At 42.5% G+C, this 7866-nt stretch overlaps 1 protein-coding gene across 1 annotated transcript in view; it reads left to right on the top strand.

Annotated features, from left to right (window-relative positions):
• The first annotated feature begins 4512 nt into the window (after window positions 1-4512).
• The window catches only part of CASP6 (caspase 6), a 94291-nt gene continuing 90937 nt past the window's right edge, over window positions 4513-7866 (top strand). The window contains exon 1 of the mRNA XM_085897024.1: window positions 4513-4535. The gene's annotated coding sequence lies outside the window, so the exon portion shown is untranslated. The remainder of the gene's footprint in view (window positions 4536-7866) is intronic.

The raw sequence follows: 7866 nt of genomic DNA, 5'->3' as shown, positions 1-7866 counted from the left end.
AAAGTTTTCGTCTCCCGGATCCACCCCAGTGTGACCACTCCTTGGCTTTTTTCACAAGATCTTGGCTATTCGTTGTTCACCTCGGCGTCTTGGTTTTCTATAGGTTTTGTTGGCATATCGGTTTTCTATTATCATCGCTTTTCTGAAACCTTGTGAATTATTGGCTTTTTTCATTGGCTCACCTTGGCATTTATGAAAATGAGGAATGGTCACACTGATCAGCACTAGGAAATGCCATTGCCATTCAGAGAATCTGATCTGAAACTACCTCACAACAAATTCAAGTGGCTTACTGGACCAGATTTCTTGTGTAACTCTGAAGTGTCTGCAAGTCTGTTTGATGACACCGAGTTACAACTTGAAAATAAAGACCCTAAGGTAAAGCGAGCTTTCGTCTCTGCATCACATGCACATGATTTTTTCCAGTTGGTGTGGAGCCAAAAGAGCAATAGCAGGTTGCTTCAGATTTAAATCTGTTCTGCAAGCACGTTCAAACCGCCACAGGGTGGACCACAATAAAGTTGAACCGACTGTTTCAACAAGTCATCTGCTCAGCGTTAAAGAACTACAGAAAGCGAAATCAGAGATAATCAAGCGGGTACAGAGCACCACATTTGCTGCAGAAATTCAGTTTATTTTAGCACACAGTTTGGCACTTACCAATCCCGGTAAGAGGCAGGTGTCTACAATGCGAAAACGAAACAGGACACTGCATCGTCTGGATCCTTTCATTGATGATCGCCTGGTGATTGGAGTTGGTGGGCATCTGAAACTAGCCAATTGTGAGCCTAGTCTGCAACACCCAGTGATCATTCCATGACACCATCACATTACGAGTTTGATCATTCGACATTTCCATGAACAGGCTGATCATCAAGGTCGTGGAATAACCATAAATGAGATCCGAACCAATGGTTTCTGGATTGTTGGAATGAGCTCGGCACTCCAAAGTTACATTTCAAAATGTGCACTGTGTCGAAGCCTGCGAGCTGCAGCCCAAGAACAGAAGATGGCTGATTTGCCCACAGATAGACTGAACCCTGCCCCACCGTTCACATACTGTGCAGTGGATTTATTTGGTCCATGCTACATCAAAGTCAGACATAAAGAACTGAAGAGACATGGTGTCCTGTTCATGCGTATGGCGTCCAGAGCCATTCACATTAAAGTTGCCAACTCTTTGGAGACTGATGCTTTTATCAATGCCCTTCTTCGTTTTTGGCTATTCGAGGCCTAATATACCAACTTCGATCAGACCGAGGCACTAACTTTGTGTGAGCCAACAATGAACTTGAAAGAGCATTGTCTGAAATGAATCATGACAAAATCAAAAAGAAGCTTTTGACAAAGAACTGTGATTATTTCAAATTCAAAATAAACAAAATAAACCAAAAAAAAAAAAGTCACATAGGTGGTGTCTGGGAGCGGCAGTTATGATCAATACGGAGTGTGCTTGCTACTCTGATACATCAAGCAGTTAACCAACTTGATGATGAGCTGCTGAGGACGCTGTGTGAAGCCACAGCCATCGTGAACAGTCGCCCCTTAACAGTTGATAACTTGAATGATCGCACATCACTGGAACCCTTGTTACCAAACCAGTTGCTGACACTGAAGTCCAAAGTCTTAATGCCACCTCCAGGTATCTTCCAAGATGCCAACGTGTACTCCCGTAAGCGATGGAGAAGAGTCCAGTACCTGACAAATCAGTTTTGGACAAGATGGAAGAAGGAATACCTCCAGAGCATAACTTCAAGACAGAAGTGGACTACTCCTCACCGCAACTTACAGATCGGAGATGTGGTCCTGATGAAAGATGAAAACCTGACACGTAACGACTGGTGGCCGAGTTATAGAGACCTACCTGGATGAAGACCAGCATGTCCGCAAGGATGGCTGACCATTGGTAACAGATTGCTGAATGCGAAAGCTATTCCTCTTCATCCCTCTGTCTCACTTGAACAATCGATACACAAGCTTATCTTCATCTTTGAAAATGATCGTTGTAATTAAAGTATACTGTGCCTGTTAGAAATTAGAGAAGCGAATTTGAGGATGTAGGTAATGTCAGTCATGACATTTATTGGTTAGTAAAGATTTAAAATACCATTAATGTTCTGAGCAGATGTTCTGGATGGAGCTTGGAGCGAAGGTTCTGGGCGCAGCTCAGAATGGATGCTGATGCATTCTGGAAAGCCAAAAGCTTCGGCACTCTGTGAAGCTTACAGCTGATGCAAGCTTATATCAACCTGCGAAGCTTACGTCGTATTGTGAAGCTTACTGCGTTGCGAGGTTCATATCGAGCCACAAGGCCATCAGTGTGACCAGGCCCATTTCACGTTTTATCTACTTATAAGCGCTACTCGTTAAAGAGGATTAAAGTGGTCAGTATGTCTCTCTATGTAGCTGATTGTAAAATTTAATGCACTATGAAAGATTGGAATGTATTTTGTACGTGTTTTCAAGTAAACACATTGCACATCACGTACATTTGTGCCATTTTCATAATGTATTTCGAAGCCATTTGAAGTCTGTGTCCTGTTCGTTTGATTTATTAACCTCCGCCATCGAAGACCGTTTTTACAGCCATTTTCCCTGCTGTGCAGGGGTTGGGCTTTTTCTTGAGGCAATGTTTTTATGGCCGGATGCCCTTCCTGACGCCAACCCTGGTCGCCTCTTACGACACACAGGGATATGGTACACCTATTCTAACTGGGGCATACACCGGGACCAGTACACTGGTACTCATTTCGCCGACCTCGGAAGGATGACAGGCTGAGTCAACCCCCTGGTGTTAATTCAGCAGTCAACGGCTCTTGAACTCAGGACCCTGGGATCCCAAGCCGCCACCCTAACCACTAAGCCAACACCAGGCTTAGCCGAAGAACGGTATCTGCTATCGACATATCGACATATCGATATGCAATTATCGACATAGCTGACTAAGGGAACCTGTATGTTGTGTGCAATTGAATTCCAAATTCGTAACAATATTTAAAAGTTCATTATAGACGCTCTCAAAAGGCACCGTACATGTGCTCAGTATTTAAGGAGATCCGGATCTTGTCGATACAAGAGCTGAGGCCAAGAGATTAAGGTTTTGTCTTCACAAAAAGAAGAACAAGAAGAAGATGAACAACGCCGAGCTCTCTATGAGCAGCGTTCGCTACGCGAGACGAAAAACGTCAACATACCATTCAAAAGTGTGCGACCTGTTAACACGGTCCCATTTCGCTAAGATTTTGCATGAAGCACTTTTTATAGGAAAGGTTCAAAGGCAAACCTGTGCTGATAAAATTATTGCACTTCAGAAAAAATGAAACACCCGAATATATATATATATATATATATATATATATATATATATATATATATATATATATATATATATATATATATATATACATATACATATTCCTAACAATTTACTCCAACAACTTCGATTTAGATGGTCATACATGCAATTATTAATCACAACTGCGCATCGTGCATATGATTTGTCAATCTCAATACAATGAACCTCAATCAGCATTTAAGATTCAGATAGTTGTAAGATAGTAGAACAGGAATCAATTGTTAATGTCGGTGACTATTGTGAGGGAACTTTGAAAGACGGACGCAAAACTTTAAAGGACAAGACTTCTCCCAACAACTCCTATTTTTGAGTTACTTGGGAATAATTTGCTTTTCAGCTAACTTGGGAATAATAATTTGCTTCTTGTGTAGCTGCTTCTTTGGCCATGGGCCCTTTTGGTGAATTGTGGTCAAACCAGTTTCGCTTCGTGACAGCAACAGCCTGCAGCAACATCGTTACTCAACTACAATGGATAGAATCAACAGGGTCTTTATTGAGCTCTGCTAACCGCTGTGGAATTAAGCAAAGAAAAGCTGACATTTCAGGAATTAATCCCTGCTCCGACGAAGGGTTAATACTCGAAACGTCAGCTTCTTGATCCTTGCTTCCCACGGCAGTGAGCATACCTCAATCGTCGTCCTGTTGAGGTCATCCATTGTTCGACTTGTCCACCGATGCAGATCGACACGAGCCTTCATCAGAAAGACATGTTCTTCATTCTACATATGCTACTCGAGAACATCTTGCCCGACACGTACGCACAGCCGACGGTGGACTGTCACACGTGGTGCACAATTGGGTGGGCCCAAGGAACGAGTCTGTCAAGGCTCTGAAATGTAGAAACAATCAAAAGAGCTACTAAAAGGTGCAAAACAAGCACAGACTTGAACAAAAGACCATTGAATTTTAAAGGTTTTAATGTGGGACTTGAAAAATATTGTGACATTTGTATGGGTCCCTGTATCTATTAGCAATTGTCATGTAAATAGGTGGTTTGTCCCATATGACCCTTTCGTGCAACTGGTGATTAGTACACTACAAGTTTCTCATGCGATCAAGCTCAGGATATTTCGACTTTTGTAAACCATCACGAAGATTGATATTTAAAGCTGTTGCAAAAAATAACCAGGGAGTGCATCACAAAAATATTGAGTCAAATGGCTTAATATCCTTCTTTGAGGTCAGTTTCTTCTCTGAGGTCAGTGTCATGTTATCGTTTTTTGCTATGATTTCCAGACGTACAGTATACACATCCATACAGATAATTCCATTGTGGGAGTGTGTAGGAGGAGGGGTGGGGGGCAGTGTTTTATGTGCCTTTGACCTGGATCTGCATACCCCCATGCACGTTTGTAAAATCTGGTGGAGATTGGTCCAGGGGTGTGGAATTGTATGGAAATAAAAGAAAAGGATTCGCACACACGCACACACGCACACACGCACACACGCACACACGCACACACGCACATATTTATACCCTGTGTATATATTTCTCTATAATACAGGAAGTGACCTCATATTCACGGAAGTGATGTCACATTTGTCACTGAAAGAGTGCTCACGCAATATCAGTGTTCGTGTCATTCACCATTTGTTTCCACTCAGTGAAGGTGAATCTATGCCATCCAAAACTTTAACTACACACATCTGAATTTGGGTTGATTGCATGACCATTCTGGTTGTTGTTTGTTGCACGCGTTCGGGGCCGGAAAGCGCGTCCACGGACTGTGGCCCCATGTTGAAGCCAGAGCTCTGACACATGGCAAGGTCAGCGAGAAAATGAGCCATCTTTCACATTCAAGGCCTGATGGGGTGGGGCTACGACCACGATGGTCCAATGGGGAAGCATAATTTTGCGAGCCACCCCATTTGATCCAACTCTTGGCCCCTCCCCTCACCTGAGCTTATAAAAAAGGCAGAGCGGAGCAGATCAGAGCCAGAATTGCGGGGAGCCACTGAGTGAAAGGGTGAGCCAAAGCGAGAGAGTGCCAGCGACCGAGCCAGCCAGAGCCAGAAGAACAAGCATCGATGCAGAGTGGGAGGCACCACGAGTCCACGTGACCAAGCGGGGGATCACGCCTTAATGCCATGAGGCAAGTCCACTCCAGTTCAATCGACGCTCATTAGGTCCACTCACACAAACAGATTCTCACACGAATTGGAAAGGGACTTTTTTCTGACTCATCTCCCTGAGCATCCAACAGTTTCTGGCAGAGAGGAACGTGCCAATTCGCCAGACTTGGCCCCTTGTGATTTTTTCCTATTCCCCAAGCTCAAGGGTGTGATCAAGGGGACCCGATTTCCTGATGTGGAAGCCATCAAAAGGGCCAGGATGACGGAGCTCGGAGGTTTCCAGAAGAAGCCTTCGGGGGTGCATCGGAGTGTGAAAGTAGAGGATGGACAAGTGTGTGAGACTGGAGGGAAACTATTTTTAAGGGGACAAGCTGTGATTTCAATATATTTTTTGGAATAAAATTTCTGTGAAGTCAGTCCCATTACTTTTTGAAGGACCTCGTGTGTATACATATATATATATATATATATATATATATATATATATATATATATATATATACATAAAAAAATATATACATAAATACACATATATGTATTTGCATATATATATATATATATATATATATATATATATATATATATATATATATATATATATATATATATATATATATATATATATATATATATCTTCTTCTTTCGGCTGCTCCCATGAGGGGTCGCCACAGCGGATCATATGGATGATCCGCATCGTGATTTGGCACATGTTTTACGCCGGATGCCCTTCCTGACGCAACCCTGGTCGCCTCTTACGACACAGGGATATGGTACACCTATTTTAACCGGGGTATACACTGGCCCAGTATACTGGTACTCATTTCGCCGACCTCGGAAGGATGACAGGCTGAGTCAACCCCCTGGTGTATTAATTCAGTGGCCCAACGGGGTTTGAACTCAGGACCTCTTGGATCCCAAGCCGCTGCCCTAACCACTGCGCCAACACCAGGCTTCATATATATATATATATATATATATATATATATATATATATATATATATATATATATATATATATATATATATATATATATATATATATATTTATATATATATATATATATATATATATATATATATTTATATTTATATATATATTTCAATCAAAATAGTGTATGTATAATGTATATATATATGTACATATTCATATATACATACATATATACATATATATATATATATATATATATATTTCTACAATAATAGTGTATGTATAATGTGAATATATAATGTTACGGATTTCAGAATCTGGTCTGATGAATGCATCCACACATCCAGGTCCTCAGACAGTTATTTCCTTAAATGCATGTTCTGATTCGCCCCATCCCCATGTCTAATGGGATTTTAAATGTGATGCGTTGAGAAGGGTAAAGGATAGATCCCCTGTCTTATGGGAAGCTTTTTTCTTTACGGCAGACACGTTTACACACATTTCTTTAATGAGCTCTGAAGCCCGCCCCCATTCTTCCTCAGCAACAATCTTTCGCGAGCTTCAATGCCTGCCTTTTTTGAGAGCGCACGGGTTGTCATGGTAACCGTGCGCAAGTGAGGCGGGGTGAGCTTGGGGTGGACTGCACCCGCGGAGACGGCCTGGAGATATAAAACGAACGGGAGGTACGTTCTGTGAGGAGAAAAAAAAAAGCGAAAGAGGAGAAAAGCAGGAGCGAGGAAAGCGAGAAAGAAAGCGGGGCGAAAGAAAGCCAGGGAGGGAGAAGAGAATGAGAAGTAAGCTTGATAAGTGAGCAAGAAGCGGGTGTCTGATCAGCACCAACGAGACAATTCGTCCTTCCCAGAGCTTCGGCAAGTGAGCGTGTGGTGCGTGTGTGGGTGTGAGCAGCGCCGCCAACAAGGGAGGCACGGTTCGGTCACCAACAACACCAGGGTCTAAACCCGTGACAGACGATCTTGGTGCCCTCCAGACTTTGACTGGCATTCTCGGCTGTTCGCGAGGGGGTGCACAGCAAGGCTGGGTGCTGGCGACGGACGTGTCATGCGCGCACACATTTCAAGATGTTTTTGCTTCACGGACGACTACTTTCTGGTGAGCGAGATGATTCTTTTCCTCGCCCTGAATGATCTGTTGGGTACCCATGTCTGTGTTTAGCTGTAAGTCAATCCCCGATAAGCATCTGCCCTTTGTCTCTTTCCTGGCATTTTGATTGATTTTTGCTTTCAAATTTATTCTTTCATTTACCTCAGAAAATGAAAGGTTCTTTCCATTTATTTATTTTATTATTAATGAATCATTTATCGATTTCCAACCTGTCTGTGTTTGTCCTTTCCTTCCATTGGTCTCGCATTGTTCAAATCGAGATAGACTGGGAGGTAATTACCACAGATTTTACCAAAAATCGTCGGCATGCACCGGCGGTTAAAACGCTCGGCTGCCCTAATTAAATCTAATCAAGATAATATTGGTGCTTTGCCGAGGGCGTGCT

Source organism: Eptatretus burgeri, chromosome 10 (genome assembly GCF_056783735.1).
Source record: "Eptatretus burgeri isolate ZD-2024b chromosome 10, Ebu_testis_v1, whole genome shotgun sequence".
Classification (NCBI taxonomy): Eukaryota; Metazoa; Chordata; class Myxini; order Myxiniformes; family Myxinidae; genus Eptatretus; species Eptatretus burgeri.
Note: the sequence above shows the minus strand (reverse complement) of the source record. Positions and strands in the feature narration are given on the sequence as shown.